This window comes from Podarcis cretensis (assembly GCF_951804945.1).
Source record: "Podarcis cretensis genome assembly, chromosome: 5".
NCBI lineage: Eukaryota > Metazoa > Chordata > Lepidosauria > Squamata > Lacertidae > Podarcis > Podarcis cretensis.
In genome coordinates, this window is record NC_137174.1 from 41,779,883 (window position 1) to 41,803,386 (window position 23,504).

Sequence of the window (23,504 nt, forward strand, 5' to 3'; positions counted from 1 at the left end):
TGGGTGGGTCTACTGGATAGCCACAACGCCTGATTGGTAGGTCCCTCATTGCTGGGTGTAATCTGGCCAATGGGTGTAGTTTAAATGGATTGAGGGACCTATATAATCCCTTGCACATGTCCCAGAGGTTTCTCTTTCAGTTTGTGCATCGGAACACCCGCCCACCTCTCCCTATATTTAGGGTATTTTTGCGATTGACCTTGCTATGCCGTCATGTGTCATCTGTCATTGGAACAGGGGCATGGCAGGAATTTTCCCCACTTGGCTGATTGGCTGTGGCCATTTGGGTTTCACCTGCCGCGTAGCAATTCGTCACAACTTGTAAGGTTGCTGATAGGTACTGGTTCATGTGATAGGGATGGGAGAATGGTCTCACCATCCCTATGTGAAGGGTATTCTGTTAAAGGAATCCAGGGACTCAACTTGGTTTGGTCAACTCCCGTGAGGGGGTTGTGCCTGTGCCTGAGTCCAGGGGAGCATCTGGGGAGTGAACAGAGTCTGTTCCCAGGCTTTTCAGCTACCTCAGGTGTTCACCCTTGGCTGACCTATGATAGAGCTCTGGGTCAGCGCTACCTGCAAGGGTGTAGGGAGCTAGTCGAACCAGAGCCTATGCAACCACTCACTTTTCTGTAATCAATAAAGTTGTGGGCTAAATTCTGCCAAAAACCAAAACTAAAATTTGAGTCAAATGTGTCTTTGTTTAGGGGGGAGGTCTCTGGGTCTGAACATGCAAATATCTGATCTTGAACATTTCCTTGGTGTGTGGGTGTGTGGAGACAGACACTGGTATGCAGATAGTTTAACACATGGCTTATTTCTCAACTCATTTGTGTTGGATTTCCCCTGTTTATGTGTTTGTTGTTCAGCCAAGCATTCATTTCAGGACCAACTTAATAGCACAGGTACGAAGCGAATGTGTGATTTAACAATTTTTATGAGACAGCTTGGCTTGGGGATTACTCTTTTTTAAAAAGTTGCTGTTGTTTAGAAAAGCTGATTTAGTAGTGTACCAAACAGTCTTCCCAAGAGATAGTTCGGTATTCCCAGTACTGGGTGTTGAATAAAGACATAGTGTAAATATAGATATAGGCGCATGGCATGGACGGGAGATCAAAAGCAAAAGTTCTGATAGAATGGCTAAGGAAGGGCTTTAAGCCACTTTAAAATCACCAGGGGCCTTGATTACTCACCTTTTCATTTTGCCCAGAAGCATGCGAACAAATATATAGCAAGAGATGGAATTCAATAAAGGCAACAAAACATAGTGTCAGAGCTGGAGGCTGCTGAGAGTCTTTCTCCTGCAGTCTGCCCACTTCATTCTCCCCATGAGGGTAGAGCGTTGCAAAGAATACACAGTATTCCCAATCACATATATTCTTTTTAAAGCGAAAATATAGAGTGGGTGGCACAGATGAGGATGCTTGCGAGAGAGAAGAAATGATTGGAAGGGATGCACCGCTAAACCCTCCCCACTGTTCATTGGCCTTCCCTGACAATCCTGGAAGGCAGGAGGGACATTGCTGCTGCCTGAGTGCTGGACAGAAGGCTGCTCCCTGCTGCAAGGCCCATTTCCACCTGGTCTAGGAGGCAGGGCCCAGACTCACCCTGAACAGCTAAAACAGGCATAGGCAAACTCGCCCTCCAGATGTTTTAGGACTACAACTCCCATCATCCCTGACCACTGATCGTGTTAGCTAGGGATGATGGGATTTGTAGTCCCAAAACATCTGGAGGGCCAAGTTGGCCTATGCCTGAGCTAAAAGGCTGCTGGGATACCGGGGGGACATTGCTGGAACAACTCTTGGGTTGGGGCAACTGGCTAAAATGGTTTAAAATGTTTTAAATGTTTCTAGTTTTGATTCCTCTGTTTTGTTTTTGTTGGGTTGGTGTTGGTTAAATGTTTAGTTGGGGTTGGTGGTTGTTTTAATTTGGGTTTGTTATTGTTTGTTACTGTTTGTTATTATTGTTGTTGTTATTGGTTTCTATTGATTTATTGGTTGGTTGGTTGGTTGGTTGGTTGGTTGGTTTCTTGTGTAGGATATTTTGTTTTTTAATGTTTGACGTTTTGTCGTGTTTTCATATATATTGTAAGTAGCCCAGAGTGGCTGGGTAAACCCAGCCAGATGGGTGGGATAGAAATTAAGTTGTTGTTGTTGTTGTTGTTGTTGTTGTTGTTGTTGTTGTTGTTATCACCCGCTCCATTTCAATTGATTTGACACACACACACACCCAAGTTGGGTACAAAAGAATGATATCTGTGGAAAGATAAATGTCCCTGTAGAGTCTGTGCAGGAAGGCTTATGAAATACAAGTGTCCCTCCACTTAAGTGGGGAGTTACATTCTGGGGCCCTGTGTGAATAAGTGAGGGTGCATGGGGAAGAGAGAGAGAGGCTTACACTGGAAATCACTTGGGGCCGCTGCCTGGCCTTTCCCAAGCCTGTCTGCCTCCCTGTCTGCCCTAGGGGAGCCAGTGCATGCAGTGGTGGCTGGCCACAATGGGAGATGGCTAAGAAGGGCGAACTGATGTCAGGATGGGGGCGCAGATATATGGTGGAGGTGGAGAGAAGACAACTCCTGCCCCCATTCCTCAATCAAAGGCGGCCTTCCCTTGCTTGGGCAGCAGCCCCTGGCGAGACAAGGCCAATTGATTGATTGATTGATTGATTGATTGATTGATTGATTTCACAGCGCACAAACATGGTAGTGTGCGAGTGGGAAGTGTGTGTGCGTGCGCACATATATACACTATTCACAGTACCTCAGCGAAGTCAAGAATTGAAACAGGTAAAATATATAGTTCCGCATATTTGTAGAATATTTGTAGGCCTGCTCCAGCTCCACACTCATGTTTCCATGGAGCAAGTAAGGGAGAAAATACACAAGTGTCCCAAAGCCCTTCAGCACTTACAGACATTAAATAAATGACACAATTTCCCCAGCACTTCAAATTAAATCTACAATGTCACTTACAGTCTGTCACACCCAGAAACCATGTAATCGCAGGATTCATGTTCTTAGCTAGGGGTGAGTCAAAAATTCTACTCGCCGAATTACAGTGTTTTAACTGGAACATGTATTAGGATTCTTACATAGTTTCATTTATTTTTTAATATTTCCGAAAGTTTGTAAGGAACATTGTACATGAGCTGTTTGCCTAAACATTCAGTCCTTTCATATATTTTAAGGGTGCATCATCAGCTTTGGGTGGGGGCAATAACAAGGCAAATTTGAGTGATTTAGGGGTCTTTCCCACCTCCCAGGGAACTTCTGTCCTTTTTTTCAATATATGATTGTTTGTTTCCATTTATCTCATTTTTATCTAGGTCCATGAGCCCTGGAGAACCTTTCCAAAATGATGCCTGCAAGGTACTGAAGATTGGGGGGGGGGGGTAAAGCACAGCAGCAGATGTGGGTTTTTTATATTAAAAAAACAACCAGTCAACAGCCCTTAAGTTTGCTAAAAAAAATCCTACAAGCTCTGCTTTAACTAAGAAACCCATCAGAGATCTTCAGAACTCTGCAGAAAGCATTCTAGACAGCCTCACATTGTAAAGCATATTGGAAGACACATACAAGCACTGGAAGGAAAGGGTCAATATAAAGCTTAAATAAATAAATGTACAAGGAACAACTCACACCACTGAGCCCCTATTCGTTATTGTAAGATAAGAAAAAGCAAAAGATAAAGCCCCACCCCACCCTCTTCCTCCTGAGGGATTATGAAATTGAATTCCTTTTACTTAGCCTTCAAAAAGACCCTGAACATATTTGTCTGCAATTTAGAAGGCTTAAATCTACTCTGGAGGACCTCCTGTGCCTATTCTTTTCATTCACTTTGGCCAAAAGTGGGGGGAGGAATTACAGTCATTTTTTAGATTCCCCATTATGGTGAATGGGAAACACAGCTTTATTTTACATAGAACAGCTCAGAATCTGAATTATAGATCAAGTGGAGGGAGCATAGATGGACTCAGAAACAGACTGGGATATTTTTATTTTTTAAAAAAATAAAGCTACTGCAGATACAAGGAGAATCTTGGGGCTCAGCATGACCCTCACATATTTAGCCCTTCTGTACATTGATGTGTGCACACTGTAGGTTTTTTTTTGTAAAACACAACACCAAAGAATCTCAGTGCAATCACATGTACAATTAGACCAAGACTGCATTTTTTGCTGTGTTTTTCTCAATATGCTTGTGCACATTAGTACTGTACAAAGATAAAGGTGCAAATTATCTGATGGTGAAAAGTATTATTCTACTTAAAAGAGAATCAAGGATTAGCAGAGTAACAGAATGCAGTTAGATCAAAATTCTGAAACAATAAAGGAACAGAATGGGGAACAGCCACCTATCCAGCCTCCAGGCTCGGTAAGTGTTGTCTGGCAGTGAGTAGTTGTTGATCTGTTCTGGTATTACAGTAGACCTTGACAGGCAAAGCCTTGAATGCTGTTGGCTTGGAGCTGAGCTGCAAAGAACAATACAATCACATGGTTCAGTATGATATGGGTTCACGCTATAAAGGTAACATACAATTCTTCCAGGAGTTGTTTCCTTGTGTTTTTTTCTAGCTATAATGGTTGGGTTGCTTATATTTTTAGTTCGTATTGATTCAACAAATCAAGGATAGAACAACAGTTGAATCAAGGATAGAACAACAGTCGCCAAAAGGTCAGAATCTATCACTTTTGTTAATTGAATCCATCTTCAAGGCTACCGTGCTGATGCTCCAAGGTCAAGAAAGGGCAAATACCTCTATAAGAACTGGAAATGGATAGCAGTAGATTGTGATACACCAATTCCAGCTGGTGATGAGTTTAATTTTGTGCGTGTGTGTGTTTTAAAAAAGAAGCCACGAGTTGTTTGATATTTTGTCAGTTTATTTTCCACCAGGTAAATGATTCTGCTGGGTTTCAGTTCTTTTAGGCTTACCTGGCGGGCAGAAATTATTGTTAATGCATCTATTATTTATAGCATATAATGCTGTTAACAAAAGGATCCTCTAGGAATGTCTAGATATGCTATTAAAATTGGTTTGTACCCTAGCCATGTGCAAAGAGTAGCTGATATTCCTGTGTTCATCGCTCCAACAAAGCGTGGGGGTTGACGTATGCCATCCTAGACTGCTAAAGTACCTGTGAAGTCACAACAAATGGTTCCCTTAGGATATCTCTAGTTCAATATTCCTTTTCTACTTGTTTGTGCATTGATTTCCACTGAAATTTTCAAAGAGCCTTGCATGATATCTAGCCTGGCAAGTGTGTGTTTGTGTAGTAGGTGTGTGTGCGCGCGCGCGCACGCACATAGTGCTGTTGTTTTAAACAGCACTCAAGACACTGCAAATGAATCTGCAGCTAAAGGTGAGCGAGGTATGAAGGAACAGATGGATTTAAAAAAAAATAAATCACCATGCATACTTGGGGGTGACAAGCAGTCTTTGTGGTTAACTTGTGTCCGTCACTCATCCACCGCAGCCACAAGTAGTCCCTTACATTTATGAATAAATGAGCCATCACAGAACAAATAACAGCCTTTAATCAATGACCGAGCAGGAAGCAAAATTAGGTCCTAGGCACACCATAGATTTAAAGCACTCTTATGCTGTGGGTAAAACCTCAGCGCCTAGGACTTGCCGATCGCATGGTCGGCGGTTCGAATCCCCGCGGTGGTGTGCGCTCCCGTCGTTCGGTCCCAGCGCCTGCCAACCTAGCAGTTCGAAAGCACCCCCGGGTGCAAGTAGATAAATAGGGACCGCTTACTGGCGGGAAGGTAAACGGCGTTCCGTGTGCTGCGTTGGCTTGCCAGATGCAGCTTGTCACACTGGCCACGTGACCCGGAAGTGTCTGCGGACAGCGCTGGCTCCTGGCCTATAGAGTGAGATGAGCGCACAACCCTAGAGTCTGTCAAGACTGGCCCGTACAGGCAGGGGTACCTTTACCTTTACCTATACCACTTTATACCGATTATGGCTTCCTCAAAAAGAAACAACCTGAAAACCATAGTTAGTTAATGGTGCTTACCTCACAGAACTAAAATCCCCAGCTTTTTAAACAAATCATAGTTCCCAATATTTTCAGTGACTGGATCAGGCCATTGGGCCATCTAAGCCAGCATCCTGTTTTCATAGTGACCAACCAGATGCCTATGGGAAGCCCTCGAGTAGGACGTGAGTGCAACAGTACTTTCTCACTTGTGATTTCCAACAACTGGTATTCTCAGAGGCTGATTGCCTCCAACACACTCTGATTAGTGCAAAACGAAACTGGGCCCTTTAGACTGATTTAATGAAGTGCTGTACCAGTGTTGTTGCTTATAGGTTCCATGTGTACGTTTCGAAAGGTCACATACTCTGAATGTTTCAGGATTAGCCAGGGGGAGGGTAGCGGGTTAAGTGCTAATTTATTTGACAGAGTTATTAATGATAAGACTTAGAATGGAAAACATGGTTTCTAAACTAAGCTGGGCTAGTTAAACAAAATCCACCAGCTTCCTGATAATTGCTAATGGGCTTGGGATAGGATTAAAATGATCTCTATGTAGCAAACATATTAATCCTGGGAAAAAAAACCAACAACAACACTAAAGGGATAAATATTTTCTAATTGTTTAATCCAATAAACACTTGTAAACAGGTATGCTGCTGCATGATAAACACAAAACAGACTTAGGCTGCAGTCCTATGCATGGTTAGCTGGGAGTAGAATTCAGTGGAATTTGTTTCTGTGAAATAAATAAAATTATGAGAAATAAAATGAAACAATTGGTGTGGTGTCCCCCCCCCAATCTATCTATAATTAACAGAATTGTGTTTTTTCCCCTCAGAGAAAGTTATCTTTCTTAGGCCTCATTAATTCTTTCCCTGTGTGAGAACATTGTTCCCACAGCCTTCCATGGATGAGACTCCAGTGAAAAAATGTCAGTACAGGACTAGTTCTATACCAAGAAATGCCTGCCGACATTCCCAAGTGAAGACACTTTTATCAACACAGCCATTGTAGTTCCAGCACCCACCATCTCTTCTCAGGAATCCCATCTCAATAATAATGTTTTATACTGTCCTCAGTCATTCACATCCCAGACCTTATTTAAACATGATGTTCAGGTGCATTGAAACTGCTTCCCCATACAGAATATCCCACGTAGCTGCTTTCATATTGAAATTGGCCATAACCACAGTGTGTGTTTTGAGCATGCCTGTGCAATATCCACTGGATTATGAAACCCTCCTGTAAAAAAACTAGCCCACTTAGTGTCACATTTAGCATGACTGCACCAGTGCAACTGATATATCAAACAGGTACGATCATCTACAAAGTAAAATATTACTTACCTAGCAGGGGGTGGGGAATCTAAGAAATAATATTGCACAAAAAAGAGAGTTTGGGTTTCCTTGGCGTCTCCTGCATATTTCCATAATATTGTCTCTCCTGTATAGTGATTTGTTGGACCCATAAATTGTCCATCAGGCCCTTCCATTGCAGATGTTCTGTTCTTGTTCAGTGTAATGGTGGGGATCAGCAAGAAAACATGGAAGAGAAGAATTGTGGGCAATTGAAACTTCAACTGAACCCAGATTTTTATTTATCATCAAGAGGAACAGTTGTCCTGCCACCTGCTGTCATGCCTTGTTGGGACCGCGTCAGTCTGGTATGATGTCAGGTGTTCAGTAGGCATTGCTGTCAAGGAACTGGAAGTGCCAAGAAGGATATCACATCGCTGAACAAGACGCTCCTCATCATGCCTCCAGTTCCTCAAGAGGAAGAAGCAGTCAGGTACTGACAGGAAAACATCGTCCAAACTGACATGGAACAGTGAATGCCATGGCAGTAGCAGTGCTAACTGTGAAGTTCTGTAATGTTTTTAGAAAGCAAGAGAAATGAAACAAAGTAATTAAGGTTATCCACGAGCAGAAGAAGATGACTGGGAGGCATGCAAATGGAAGCAGGGGTTTGTAGTTGCTGTGCACATAATAAACTGAGTATTAAAGTCACCATTCTACCTGTTCTGGACATGAGTAGATATCACAGTTTTTGTATATTCAAAAGGTAACTATTACAGTGGTACCTTGGTTTACGAACTTAATCCTTTCCGGAGGTCCATTCTTAAACCAAAGTGTTCTCAACCCAAGGCACGCTTTCCCTACTGAGGCCTCCCACCACCAGTGCCCTTCCACCATTTGGCTTCTGAGGCAAAGTTCATGAGCCGGAACACCTACTTCCGGTTTTGCAGAGTTCATTACCCGAATAGTTCATTAACAGGACTGTTCATAGACCGAAGTACCACTGTACTTTTTTTTTCAATTCCATTTTCATCTGTGCTCCGCAAACTGTTTAAGATAGAACAGTTGAGTTTCACCCAACTCCTTCACATTTGTTTCAAACCAAAGCCCTTTAAAAAATTCATTAAGGTTAAAACTGTGTTTGAGTGTGTGTGTGTGTGTGTGTGTGTGTGTGTGTGTGTGAAGTAAGCAGTAATGTGTACTTGACCCATCCACTGGAACATCTATATCATTTGCATAAGTGCAGGGGCTCCCTGTAGACAATTTAATGAAAGCACAAAAGGTCAAAGCATAGCCTGCCACTGTGATGCTACACATATCTACCTGCATCCATTTTACCTAGGGTTGATAGATAAGTCCATTCTTTGCCAAGTTTGATAAGAACTGATTTGCACCTTCAGGACTTAATATGTAAATTGGAACTTGGTTACCCCTGGCTCCATGCCCTGCATAGAAATGCAGTTGGTTGCTGCAAGTGAGGTGGCACTCTCTCCCACCCAACCTAGTAAACACATTTTCAGGCTAGTATCTTCTGCAGACTTATTTACAAGGCTGGCTTAACCTGAATTTTTAACTTGAATTTTCACGCAGATTTTTTAAAAAATGCAAATTAATATAGAAACAGGACAAATCAGACTTGTGGGTACACACATGTAAAAGTGACACAGACTAGAAATAGACTGATTGGTGCATCCTTATTTTTACTCCATTGACTCAAGCCACTTCGTGAAATGAACTCCCTTACTAGATAAAACCTGGCCGGTTTCCATTTAAAAAGCAATCCATTATAATTATAGAGAATCACTGAAGCAACCTCAAAATTCAGCTGGCAACACACACACACCCAACAGGAAAACTACTACCACAACATCCCTGTAGGTCATCATTCAGTTTCTGCTTAAAAACTTGTAACGATGGAGAATGTACCACCTTCAGAGGCCTTCTGTTCCATTGTTCCATCAAAGGGGTTCTTCGCAATATTTATTCCAAATCATTTGTCTTGCAGTTTGAATCCGTTGGTCTGCGTCCAACCTTCTGGGGAACAAACCCAAATATATTCAGTTGTTACTGCATCAGAAGTGTTCCCCAGCAAAGGATGTAGGAATTGGCATGGGCCAGGGGAACATAACACTATCTTCACAAAGCTATGATTCAATTTGTTTGTACGCAACATAAAACAGCTATTAATGTCAGTGATTCCAGAAATAAAATCTTCCATTTCTGCAGTCTCTGAATTGATACCATTATCTCTCCACTCAACAGGAGTGTAACATTAAGCACAATATGACTTTTATCGCAGCCAAGACATAAACAAAACAACAAGGCGGCTATTTTATTTACAACAAATACCTGCAGGTCAGATTTAACCTTGCAAAATGAAATGGTCTTTAGGTCCTAATGAAGGAGATCAGCTGTGATATCTTGCGGATTCTTTGGATGCGGTGAAAATAAAAGTAGCCTAAAGTGTGGGTGCATTTCAGTTCTCTGTATCTATTCAAGTAATGCCTTATTTTGGATTTTGCAGTATGGTAGAAGGAGTTGGTAGTATCTGAATAAGGATGCTGGCATGTACATTTTATTGTGCAGTTTACAAATGCTAGTTTCTTCTCTTTGGAGCGGGAAAGGCTGGCCTCTCTTGTTCACAAATATAATTAGTTCAGCCAATATCTGATTAACAAAGTATGCAAGACTTTCTGAGTTGCAGAAAACCCTACCTAATGCCATTCACACAACACGGCAAGGACAAGGAAATGAATGTGTGTGCTTAGGCAGGGAGGAAGACATTTGCACCATACATTTTAAACACATACAATGCAAATTCAAAATGCATCGCCTCCCCCAAGAATACTGGGAACTGTGGATTGTTGTTGGTGCTGGGAAATGTAGCTCTGTGTAGCTTCCAGGAACTCTCAGGATTCTTTGGCCCGGGGGGGGGGGGGAGCCAAGTATGTGAAATGTACTCGAGAAGTATGGTGTGCATGTGACCTGTGCCAGGATTTGGGCCTTCATGGATGCATTGGAACCTTGCAAGTATAAGCTTTGCCTGTGAGACCTGTCACCACTGGAGGAATGATGTAGTCTATGCTATTGCTTGGTGTTTTCCCCTGTACAAAGCAAAGGGCAGAACTTAGGGATCTCTCCAGTAGGCACTTTGGCATGAGATGGTTCAGCACACATAGCCTAGCACCATAGCTGTCAAGCGTCCCTTATCCCAGTGCCATGTCCCGCTGCTGTCCCTTATTGGTGATGTCCCTTAAATTTCCCGGGTTTCAAAGGAAGCAGCTCCTCTCCCTCACTCCCTGCTGGCCACCCTGCTGGAGGGTGTTGCTTGGCTGCATTGCTCACCCAATAAGAAGTCTAAGAACGACTGGGGGGTGGAGCTTGCATGCCTTGGGCTGATCAAATCGGCTGCATTGCCTGGGGACTCAGCTTTGCTCAGCGCTTCCCAGCGGAGAGGTGATGTTGGTTTTCCTTGAGGCTTGAGGTTTTGTTTGGCTGCTGGCTGGGCTTTCTGCCTTTGGCTCAGAGGGGCTCAGAAGTTAAACATACCTGTGCCTGGAAAATCCCTTATTTTGGCTGCTGATACCTTATTTTTGAGGCTGCTGGTCCCTTATTTCAATCTGTAAGTTGACAGCTATGCCTAGCACAGCTCCTGCCTGCTCTGCTATTTGCACAGCTCCTGCAGTGCATCTTTCCCAGTTGCCAAATGACTTGGTTTTTTTCTGCACATTTGTGCCACTCCTGAGTTGGGAATGCATTTATGGTCCATAGCTGTTACTATAGTGGCACATGGAAATATGGTCCCAGGAACAAGACTGTTTTGCTGCAATTTAAGGCCATTGGCTAGGGAAATCATGGACGATCACCACCACCCTATCAATACAAAAGGTAGCAGGTGTGACAAGTATCTATAGTTTTATCTGAATCACCCCTACTAATAGGCAGAGTGAGACAGCTGCTTCTGGTGGCCGATGCTGGGGCTTGGGCAGCAGCAATGAGATGCTGAAGAACAGAGGTGCTGCCTTCAGGTGTGGTAAAATTAAGCTTCCAGTTGAGTTGGCTTTAGTGTATGGAATGAGGGGAGACTCCATTTTGTAATTCAACTTGAGCAGCAAAATGTTCTGACCATCTTCCCAGCCCATTTTGGGACTCCTTACGTCAGAAAGACAAAACATTACTTCTAAAAGGGTTAGCTGTATTAGTCTCTTGCAGTAAGAAAAAGTTACCAAAAAAATCCTGGAGGAACATTCTGAAGTATTGTATCATAAAGCTTTCTTGCAGCAAGCCACATCACAAGAACCAGAATGTTTAATACTAAATAAGCACATTTCCATTTATCTGCTGCAGGGCAGATGATCATCACATGCTTTAAGGTGATGTTGCAGCAGACAAATTCTGATGTGCCTTAATGCATGTTTAAGGAGTTCTCCTTCTTGAGCAACATGTCTTAAAAAGCTACTGATGTGCCTATGATGGTGGATATTCGCAGCACTTTAGCTCTTTCCCTAAATACAGATAAGTGAGCATGTATAATTAATCTGAAAGGAACAAACCTGAGCACTATGAACAAGGTAGAACGCTTTTGTTCTATTCAGATTTCACACAAATAAAATGTAATTGCTACAACACTTAAAGAATCTGCTGAAATGAGAAATACAGCTTTCAGCTGTGTCCGGCAAGGAAGAAAGCACACACAGTAGACATTGTTACTCCCATTAAAATTACAGTGCTAATTAAACTAATTACACACATGAGCCAGGCAAATTGTTAGCACTTCACTGTAGAAAAGGCTTCACATCATTTAGCAGGGCAATGATTTTTGTGCACAAAATAATTAGAGGAAAAATATATGTAAATGGAATGTAATCATCCATTAGCTGAAATTATTCCTTGCCTTACCTTAATGCAAAGCTACTTCTGATGTCTGTCATTTTTCTCTTTGCAAAAGCCAAAGGTGGTATTGCAAAGCAATCTAACGAATGTCTCCTGTCTTTCCCATCTGAAAGCAAGGAAGCGTCTTTGAAATTAAAACCTGAAATTCTAACTTACAATGACAGTAATAAATCCCTTCCCACTACCACCCAATAGGCAACACTGCTTTGTGTTCAGGCATTATGAAGTACAGTAGCAGTAAATTAATGTCATGTTTTATATTGTGACCTAGAAATTTGTTGTGTTAAGTGTTAACCAAGCCCTTTGAGGCTGCACAATTATTTTACGAGATATATATAAAGTGTGACAGCTTTAGCAATGATCGCATATTCCTCAGTTCTGTTAAATAATGCCTAGCATCTGTCACTGACATGGGCAACTTTTTCAGTAGTTCCAAATATTTCATTTAATTAGAGACTGGCAGCTGCATAACAACAAACTTAAGTTTCCGTAATTCACCATTCACCCCGTGTGTGGCAATACAAAGAAGGTGTCCAGTTCTGATAATACTTTACAGTCCACCCATCCATGAGAAAGTTGTACCTCTGGCAGAATTTAATGTTGCAACTTTCTAAAATGTGTCTTCAAGGGTCAGAGTAGGTAATGAATGCAAAACACCCAGTCACACCAAGCAAAAAAAGAATAATTAAATGCCCAGGCACTCTGCCCCCATTTTACAGTTTAATCTTATACACTAGACCAACTAGTATTTTATATATTATGGTATAATTAGATCCCATGGAGCTTAAGGCCGCATGCATAGTTTTCCCTCTGCAGATTATGACTGGCCAAGGCCACCCACTAAATTTCATGGCTGAACAAGCATCTAAACCTGGGCCTCCTCCATCTTACGCTACATTGACACCATTCATTAAAGCCACTATAATATCACTTTGGACAGCCATGGCTTCCCCCAAAGGATTCTGGGAACTTTAGTTTGTTAAGCATTCTGAGAGTTGTAGGAGATTCCCCTGCACACCCTCGGTCCTCAGAGTTCCCTGTTCTTCTTTCTTAAGACTCTTTATCTTTAAACTAGTTTTGTAGTAGATAGCCCTTCAGATTTGGAGGGATCCTTGAAATAGGTGGTTGTTCTTCATAAAGAAACACATGCAGCCATCCACAGTTGTGCCATTCTGACAGGGCAAGCAGGAGGGATGAGGCAGTGGCAAGGCTATTGCGATACAAATGCAGCAGCTGGAGCATCATGTTGGCTCCATCAGTGCATTTGTGCATCACTGACTTCACCACCACTACCCTCTCAACCTCCTGGTACACCACAGCAACAACAGGTATGGGAAATCAGGTGAGCAGTGCCACCCCACCAACTGCTATAGCATCCTACCAGATGCACACTAACCCCTGTTCACTCAACAGGTTCTGGACACAAAATCATCCTCCCCATTTTTTCCCCAACAGGCACAAAGCTTGGCCTTAGTAAGGGCTAAACTTTGTTCAGGGTAAAGGCTGGCAGGGATGAGGTGCCATCATTTGCTGCTGCTCTGCCCTCTGCTGCTGGGTCCTAGAGAGAGCGGGGCGTGAGTTATCCCTCTTCCCTGCTCATGCAGGAGGTGTCAGCTCAAATTCCCCAGTTCTGACTGGGGATCCCTATATTGGGCTGATTCCTTCCACATAAGTGCCTTTCTACATCCAAGTGAGAAGAGGTTAGGGCTGATTTTGTTCCCCGTAGTCACTTAGCCATTCAACACCATACTCCATGCCCTTTTCAAGTCAGAAGTAAAATAGAATTCATTCTTATAAAGTATAAATGTGCTTCAAGGAGAGCCTGCACGCCAAACTTCACCCAGAGTGTATTTCTCAGTCAAGTTATTAACAGCTGAAAAGGAAGTCATTGGATGAAATGGCTGCAAGACTCCTTAAAGAAGTCTAATGGCCCCACTGGGCCTCACTGTAATATCCCCTATATGTGTGCATTGTTCTTGCTTTTCCCCATCACAGTGACACATTAGGGCAAGGAACACAGAGACAACAGTCAATGGTCCCGGGAAGACAAATAAACAAAAACTCTCTTGGAACCCATTTTTCTTCTTTTCCTATCAGAGGAAAGCCAAGATAAACCAGCCTGCTGGAAACAGAATTACATCCTGGTATATATGACTGTTAGAGTTTAAAGATATTTTGTAGTTATAACTGCAAAGGAAATTGCCCTCCTATCTTTCCATTTCTTCTTGACACTTCTGCGAAAGAACATCAATATCTCCGTTAAGACGCTGCTCTCCTTGACGGCTGAGCCTCGCCATTCCTTTTCTCTTGCTGTTAATTATTTTCATCCATAGCCAGCTATTTGTTTCCTCTGAACTGATAAATACAATCAATAGGAAGAATGCTGCAAGAATGAGGCTGCCAAAACTAATTTGGCATCTGGACAATTTGTTTTCCCTTCACCGTTAAGATAGAACATGAATTTGAAGTTTGATTTGATTTGTTCCCACAAGCCTGTCATTTACGCTTTTCTACCCGGGTGTTTGGCATGCGTTGAAATGGGAATAACCAGTGACAAATATTAAACATGCATAGGAAGTCTTATGTCTCTCCTCCATTTTTTAATATAAATAATCTTTTTTGTGCATTTTCTCCCAGTATATGCATTTTTATATGCCTTTCGGAGGGAGCGCTGGAGAGCTGCGCTGCAAACTTCAGAAGAGTGTGAATTTTGAAGCATAGCTGCGTTTTGATTTTTATATATTGTTCGAGAAGTTTGGAATCTTGTGGTCACTGGTGATGCTGTTAGCAGCTTGAGAGCTTTCAGCAGATAAACCATCAGGAGGAGCAACAAAAATAAGTTTGGAGTTTTACTCTTTTCTTTTTCCAATAAAATGAAAACACATTTTAAAATAATGCATTTCTTGGAGAAAATAAACTTGTTCCCAGCTCTAAGTGGTAAGTGAATAGAATATATTTCTTGTTTACATCTGTTGTAATGACACAAAAGGAAATCTTTCTTTACCATTAGATCTACCTTAGCTTTTCTTTCAGTGTTGAGAGCCTGTACTGTTCTCACCTGGGACTATATTGGAAGGTTCCATTTTGATTGCCTAGGTATATACTGTAATAAGAATTGTATCTACTGACGCCTCACTGTGCTTTATTTTCTAACTTCCCAGTTTCTGAAAACTGATTATTTTAGAGCTTGTACAACATAGTGGAAGGCTAAATACTGTAATGCCAATCTTTTCTACAATTTTTCCATTTCTTATGTTCTTTTATCAAGCTACTTAAGCAAGATTGGGGCTAATGCTACTGTAGTCATCAGAGGGGAGTCTCAAACACCAGGCTGCTAATTTTTGACCAGTGCCAGTGGTTGCTTCCATTTTGATAACACACCTTGAGGGCATCCATCCTTTCAAACTTTCCCATATATTCTCTAATATTTAAGCCCCATTCAAGTGTTCTGATCTTTCCAGCAATGAAGGCAAGTGGGGAGGAGCATGCTAGGTCTGTTCCTCATCAAATCCTTGTTATGATTTGTAGAAGCAGGGCTTTTTTCAGCCAGAGCTCACAAGACCTCGGCTCCAGTGCCTCTCAGGTGGGCAACCATCGCTATTCTAAGAGAATAAGGGAGAAGTTCATGGTGAGCTCCAATACTTCTTTTGCTAGAAAAATAGCACTGTGCAGAAGTCAGTTGGCCCATAACTTGTTAGACCTGGCCCCATCATCTGTTTTTGGTACTACACCACACTTCAGCCAGTGTGGTCAGCAGAGAATGCACAGCTCCAGCCAAGTCTTCCAGCAGAACACCAGTTTTCCTGCTTTCCAGTAGTCAGCCTTTTCCAGAGATAAGAAAACTCCTTTCCCACTCAGTTCAGTTTAGAATACGAAGCATTTATTGTCTTATGGCACAAGACAAGCATAAACACACTAGCTACATAAACTTTAAGAGATGCTGGTACAATAGCCAGAGTTGTACGTGTATGTGAAGTGGAAGCAGGCTGGAAGCTGGGGAGAGAAACATGTTTGCTCTGTGCTGGGCTTTGCATGGCTCCCAGAAACCTAATAGGGAATCAATATCTTTTGGGGTGCTGGTTCTGTGAGCCCCTCCCGTGCCCTCCCGGTGCCAGCCCCCGCCATAAAAGCAAGCAACCCACAGCTGCAGCCTTGCTGGAGCCCCATTCTGCCCACCTGGGTAGGAAGGCGGCGGTGGGGAGCAATGCCCCCCCGCCCAAATGCAAGCAGCTGCCAGTGGAGGAGCCAGCTCCCCCCCCCCACTGCTGCCAGGGAAAAGCTCCAACTGAGCATGCTAAAATGCGGCCTAACCTGGCAGAGGGGCAAATCCCCCCACACACACCCAGACAAAAGTAAAGAAGGCTAGTTACTTACCTCAGTCCGGCCGCCTGGATACACTCCTGATTCTGATCTTGATCCTGGAAGGAAGAACAGCAAAAGAGGCTTGAGCCCAGGAGTCAGCCTCTTTTCTTTTGGCCTTAGGCCCACCCCCGGCCGGCTGTCCATTGTCCTCCCTGGCCGAGGGCGGGTCAAAGGCCAGCTCAAGCAGGTGGGTGGCACCCGCCCAGGTGAGCCTCGCTTGGTGCCACAAACCCTGCCCACCTGTAGGGAAGGGAGGGCAGATATATGTGTAATTGAAACCATATATTCTAAAGCCACGACAGTCTCCGCTGACCTTTATTCCAGGGAAATCTGACCCTGGATTCTGTCACTGCTTTGAGAATTGGGTGGTATGTAACAAAACGAAGACTATTCTACTTATTTCCATTTACAATAAATCGCCCTCTATTCTTTTTACGCTTCTTTCCTAAATCAGAGTCCCTCTCCTACAGTATCTTGAAAAAAGGCAGAGATGTGCCATCAGTTAAGAATTAACATTTGTAAATATCCACAGCAATGTGTTTTCAAGCTTCTTTGCCTCCCTTGGAATGCGCTTTGAATGGATGTATCTCAAGGTAGCGCCACAGGCGTGCCTTTGCAAAGCATTGTTACCAGCAGAATAGGTGTACTTAAAGTTGCACTCAGAAAATCTCGCTTATACCAAACAGAGCTTTTCCAAAAAGGGAGGTGGGAGAAGAGATACGTAGAAGGAAAAGAAGGCTAGCAATACAAGGGGAACTTTCGTTATAATCCAGACAACACTCTGTGTCTCCTGAAAGCCATTCTCCCAATGGGAATAGTTACAAAAGAATGCAATTATGTATACCTTTTAATACATTCAGTCTTCTCTCACAAAGAAAGCTAGGTTTCCTTTTTTATTTTTTATAAGGCCACTTTAACATGAAATATCAAAGGGAAAAAATCCTTACAAAGCGTATAAAAAAAAAAATTAAGCTCAGGGCGGCGGAAATAAATTATCTGAGCACCCAGCATGCTTTCTATCTCCTGCCCATGTGGAAAGAAAAGATAAAGAAGTAGGCAGAGAAGCCAAAGTCAGGGGAAATGAGTGTTTAAAAATCTTGTCGTCTCTGAAGTCGGAAATATAAACAGTAGACAATAAATATGGAAATATCAAACTTTATTGGTTATAAAGTGACTGCTTTAATGGCTGCAAAATTGGATATACTGGGAGGAATCTGATATTTGTTCAAGATCTCAAGTGGCCTAAAAAGAAACATATGACTTAAATATATGATTGCTAGATATTATTAAATATTATTTTTAAGTGTGTGTTTGCCTATGTATCTGTGCAGTACCAATAGCATGTTCCAACATGTTTATAGCCATTGAAAGACCTGTACAATATTAATTTACTATATTTATTTATTTATTATTTATTTATTCAGGGATCCCTTCCAATTTTATGCTTCTATTATTCTAAGGCATGGCTGGTGACAGGTGTGCTTTGTGAGAGTGTGGCCTTGTGAGAGTTCCAAGGGTCATGTGGAGAAGTATGGAGGACCCCATCCTTGTACTAGTGGGCAAAAGAGTTGTTGCTACTGCTGCTGTTTGGTGGCTGCTGTTGGGTTTTTTTTGGTGAGGCGGGGTTAAGTTTCCTGCTTTCCTGTTAGAGATCCTGGGATTAAATGTGCATCGCAACAAACTTGAATTAGATAATTACTCTTTCAAAATCGTTAACAGGACAACTGCCTGGAGATGAATTGCTTTGCTGTGATCACAAGTAATCAAAAGAAATGGCTCTGACCCCGTTATCTGTGAAATTTTTACATTTTTACATTTTCAGTCATTTTAAATTATTTATAAGGTAATATCATTATTGGAGTGCGCTTCTGTTGCATTTATTGAATGCAAATGTGTCTGCCTTTATTACTTCTCCCAGGATTATACAATGCATTGGTCTGTAGCTGTCAACATCTCCTCACGTTATGATGGTGATAAATAATGGATTGCTTCCCTCCCCCCTTGGAGAAATATATTGCAGTATGTTTGGGATTTCTACTTCTGTTGTCAATATTGGAGAAGAGTGCTCCGAGCACATAATTTTGTGTAATGGTTAGATATGACCATGATCTATTATCGGCTCATTTGGCATAAAATATCACTGCTCTAGAGGATTTTATGCAGTTCGGCTTTAAGAATGCAGGGGGTTGTCAGAACTAGCTATTGAAATCCTAGCTTGGCCATTGCAAATGCAACACAAAAGAGCACATTTTCCCCAGGTACCACTTCTATAAACCCAAGGACGGAGCCCAAACCCCTTTAACAGCTCAGCCTTTAACAACAGATTATCTGAACATGATTGCTAATAATCCCTTTCTCTACCACCTCTTCCTGTACAATTACATTGTGAATTGTTACAGGTGCATAGACTGGCATTGTGCCCACCCACTATTACTGGGGCACTAATCCATTGGTTTCTAATAAACTGGGACTCTGATCCTATGAGCTTCAGTAGTAAAACAATGCATTGGGACATAAATCTTCACTGATTTATGTCACTGATTCACTGATTCCTCCAAGCTCTTTATAGGCATAAAATAATACTGTGGAAACAGAGCTCCACTCATGGGATATTCCCACTGGAGAAATGAGGTGATTTTTGCTTATTCTTCTTTTTCCTTGCAACTCCCTGAAAAGTTGATGTGTGGGATGTGGGTAAAAATGGGCTCTTCCACCCCTTCCTCTAGAAGGTGTCAGTTGAATCTCAGTCTATTCCTTCTATTTATCTAGGGGGCATTCTGTATTTAACTCAGAATGCAAGGCCCTGTTGGGCTCTTAATCCCTCCATTGTGGGCTCAAGTTGTATATATGTGTAAATAAACCATATATCATAAAGGCACCACCCTCTCCACTGTGCCTCATTCCTAAGGAAACACAAACCCTGGGTAAGGGTCTGGAACCCCTAAAATTTTGCAGTGCTCAGAGATTTGGGTAGCGTGTGACACTATTCTTGTCAATATCTGGCTTCAGGACAACAGTCTTTTGGTCTAAATTGCTTCTTGACATACAAGTTGCTGTGAGCATAAATGCAGTAAGGAAATACAAAAATGTTTTCATTGCTGTCAAAAAAAATAATCTTAATGATTAAATATATGAAAATGCCTTAAAAACTTGATTACTTGTTTTAACCCTAATCTGCCTTGGGACCTCATGGTGAATAACTACTACTGCTACTACTACTACTACTCTACTAATAATAATAATAATAATATTGTTAGTTGCTTGAAGCACAGTCTACTGTGGGAAAGTGCCTTCTAAATAAACAAAACTTTACAAACTTCAGTTTCTTGCCTCAGGAAAGCTTAGAGCAACCTTGTCTGTATTGGTATCTCAATACTGGGGGGTGAGGGGAAGAGAAGGGTTAAGATTGAGACTTGACTAAAACTGTGTAGTGAGTTCACAGGAGGGGCACAGTCTAAATTGGGGCCTTCCTGGTTCACAACTGACAAAATGGCTGAATAGCTAAACGGTTATCCAAGCTTGCATTTCAGCTTTCATTTCCCTGTAGGGCAGTAGATATCAACAAGACAATAAATGCCACTGAGCACCCTTCATGATAATGCAGATCTTCAGATAGCTGACAGATAAACAAACAGCTTGAAAGAAAATAGATAAATCAGGAATCTGCTTTGAAAAGCAACTTCAATTAGCTTCTGCCCTGAAATCCAGAAATGCATTCTATTAGGGTATGTTCCTGAGAATACAAACTAGATGTAAGAAAGAGCACACAAAAAATAAAGCCAACTGGTAAACTGCATATTTTCTTTGCACAAAATTACACCCCTCTAGATTGCATTGAGGAATATTTTACAGTCCATCAACATAAGCAATTGAGGAATATTTTAGTTAAAGTGAACTGTAGTCCGCAAAAGCTTCTGCTATATTAAATTCCTTCCAGCACAATCAAAGAGTTAATATGGCAAATTAAAGGCTAACAGGGCTAATCCTCTGAAAACAGGTAAGAAAGTTAGGGAAGCTCAATTTTAAAAGCAAGCAACCTCAAAGAAAATAGCTTGTGTGTCTATTACACCGCATTCCCTGGGCCATGCCAGTCCATATATATTTGTCTTACTGACATCAGGGAAGATATAGTGCTGTGGATATTTATCCCTAATTATGAGATTGGTACTTTCCTTCAAGGGACGTGAGTGGTGCTGTGGTCTAAACCACAGAGCCTAGGGCTTGCCAATCAGAAGATCGGCGGTTCGAATCCCCGCGACGGGGTAAGCTCCCGTTGCTCAGTCCCAGCTCTTGCCAACCTAGCAGTTCAAAAGCACAAGTAGATAAACAGGTACCGCTCAGGCGGGAAGGTAAACGGTGTTTCCATGTGCTGCTCTGGTTCGCCAGAAGCGGCTTAGTCATGCTGGCCACATGACCCAGAAGCTGTCTGCGGAAACGTCAGCTCCCTCAGCCTATAGAACGAGATGAGCGCCACAACCCCAGAGTCATCTGTGACTGGACCTAACAGTCAGGGGTACCTTTACCTTTACCTTTACCTTTACCTTTACCTTTACTGTAGCACCCTGCTTGTGGTTAACGCTTAGCTGGAATGAAATATTCAACACAGCAATAGAGAAATTAAAATAATAATTTATTTGTCAGACAAATAAATATGAGGCACAGTGGTATATGGTTACCAAGCTCTGGCCTGGCCTCCTGCCATTCTGGCCAGCACTTATATTTCCTTAATCCAGCCCCCTTGCTCCTCCTGTGGCTGCCTCTGTCCAATCAGCCTGGTTGAAATTCCTATTGGCTGTTTGCTAGAACCAATCACAAAAGATACACCCATTTCCTTCTGTCCTTTTATGGGAAACAAAAAGCTATATATTCTTCTATCTATAAATGACAAATAAGTAGTAATATATCTTACATGTGTCTCAACAAGGAACCTTAATTACCAGCTCACCTCGCCCTATTGCCCTCCAAAACAAATGGTTTAATCTCAAATTTTTATCTTAAACAGATGTCAAGGATCATCATTGAAAGATCTCCTTCCTTTGGAGGTCTCTAAACAAAAGCTTGACAAATGCTCTAATGATGTTTCCTGCTTGGCAAGGGGGGCTGGGCTGGTGGCTGATGGCCCCTGTGATCTCTTCCAACTATATGAAATAAGAATCTAGCATAAGGATTTAACATTTCTTAGCTTCTAATTCCTTTGCATAATTACATTTAAGCCAATATATTTAATACATAACATAAATAACCTTTTTAAAAGGAAAATAAATCTTAAAAGGATCTCAGTTTAAGAAAGAAACAACTTTAGAAAAAGACTTCCCAAAATACTCTCTTCCTTTCTGCCAGCTAGATGCTTTTCCATTGCTCTTGACCTTTGAAGCTTAGGAAAATATGGCTCAAGTTTAATGGGAGGCACATGGTTTTATTTTACTATTTACCCACTCTTAATTATGTTTATCTCTTTTTTTATCTTCTATAATATGTAGGGTCAGTGTAACCTTGGCTGTCAGCCTGTAATTCCCTTTTTACGACTTTGAGAATTGTTTTCTGCTATAAATCAGGGGGCCCCTTGTCTAGGAGGAAAAACATTTTGCCAAGGTTCTTAGGCAGCTGCTCTTCTGCCTGGCATGAAACATTTGAAGATCTTTAAGCTCATTTTAAAATACAGGCCCTGATCAAGCCTCAATAAAAATGCAGGCTATGATTAGATGCCTCATTACCTTTACCTTTACCTTTACCTTTACTTTCCTTCAATTCAGCCTCTCCAAGGCAATTTCTGTTACCCTTACCATTACAGTCTTAACTACAGTTAAGTGTCTGAGCACTGTGTGCCTCTATTTGAGTTGAGAGGGCATTCTAACATTTCCCAACCTGGTGCCCCCCAGATATTGTTAGACTTTGGCTCCTATGGGTCTCAGCCAGCATCGCCAAGGGATAGGAATGATGGAAATATGAGAACAACTGGTGGATACCAGGTTGGGGAAGGGTGGTGAGCACAGTCACCCACTCCTAATCTTTCAATCATCACAAGGAATCTGGAGTATTATGTCTGAACCATCCCTGAATGCATTCTTGTTTTGTTGCTACTTCTGAATTGGGGAACGCTGGTTTTACTTGCTTCGAATGTACTTAAATATGAATACGGATATATTTGTTGCAGATACAATGAACTTGCACCGAATCCCATTACTTTTGGTCTTCTTCTTCCTTAGCTTTACTTTTGATTTTTCTGTGCTCTGTTATTGCAAATGTTAAAGTATTTGCTCTAGAGATAGCTGTTGCAAAGAGCAGAACGGCCATATGTCACATTCTTCCAAGACAATTCCTCAAAGAAGCAGGCTTTGTTTATTTGCCTTCCATAAATCCACTGGGGTTTCACTTGATGTGCTGAAGAATGAGATCCTTTTGTTTGGTTTTTAATAATACTCCAGGATGAAAATTTCCATAAGTAGGAAGCCAATAAAAGTATGCCAGGAGCATGAGGCAGGGTGGTGTTTGTTCACAGATGGAATGTGAGCATTTCACATGGTGCTTTTGTGCTGGTATTTGTTTTTCGCTCAGCCAGATTTACCCCATGGGCAAACTAGCCTACCACAATGCCCAGGACTTATTATGGGAAGCTTACTATTATGCTAGACTGGTGATTTTTCTTGTAGTTTCCAAGTAAACTGAAAGTTAAAGTGTTGTTGTTGTAGAGGCTTTCATTAATATACAACATCCATATACATAATATACAAACCACAGGACAGACTTTTCTTTCCTTTTTAAAATAAAAATAGTTCCTGGAGTTTTTTTATTTTCAGCGATCAGGCTGGCAGCCACAGACTTGTTATTTACACGTTGCTACCAGTGTAAAAACACAATTTAATAATATATACTTTTCCTCCCTTTAATTGCCTGATGCTCAGAAATCATTCTTCAAAGGAACATTGACAAAGGCCCTGCCTATGCTTAAAATATATCAGTTTCAAAGC

At 41.8% G+C, this 23,504-nt stretch overlaps 1 long non-coding RNA gene across 1 annotated transcript; it reads right to left on the reverse strand.

The window, feature by feature from the left end:
* Positions 1-4,007: 4,007 nt before the first annotated feature.
* Positions 4,008-12,283, reverse strand: LOC307217454. Its single transcript, XR_013839602.1, has 3 exons — positions 12,181-12,283; positions 9,211-9,315; positions 4,008-4,470 (listed from the first exon to the last, which is right to left on the reverse strand). It is a non-coding gene; the product is annotated as an uncharacterized lncRNA (long non-coding RNA).
* Between the last annotated feature and the right edge of the window lie 11,221 nt (positions 12,284-23,504).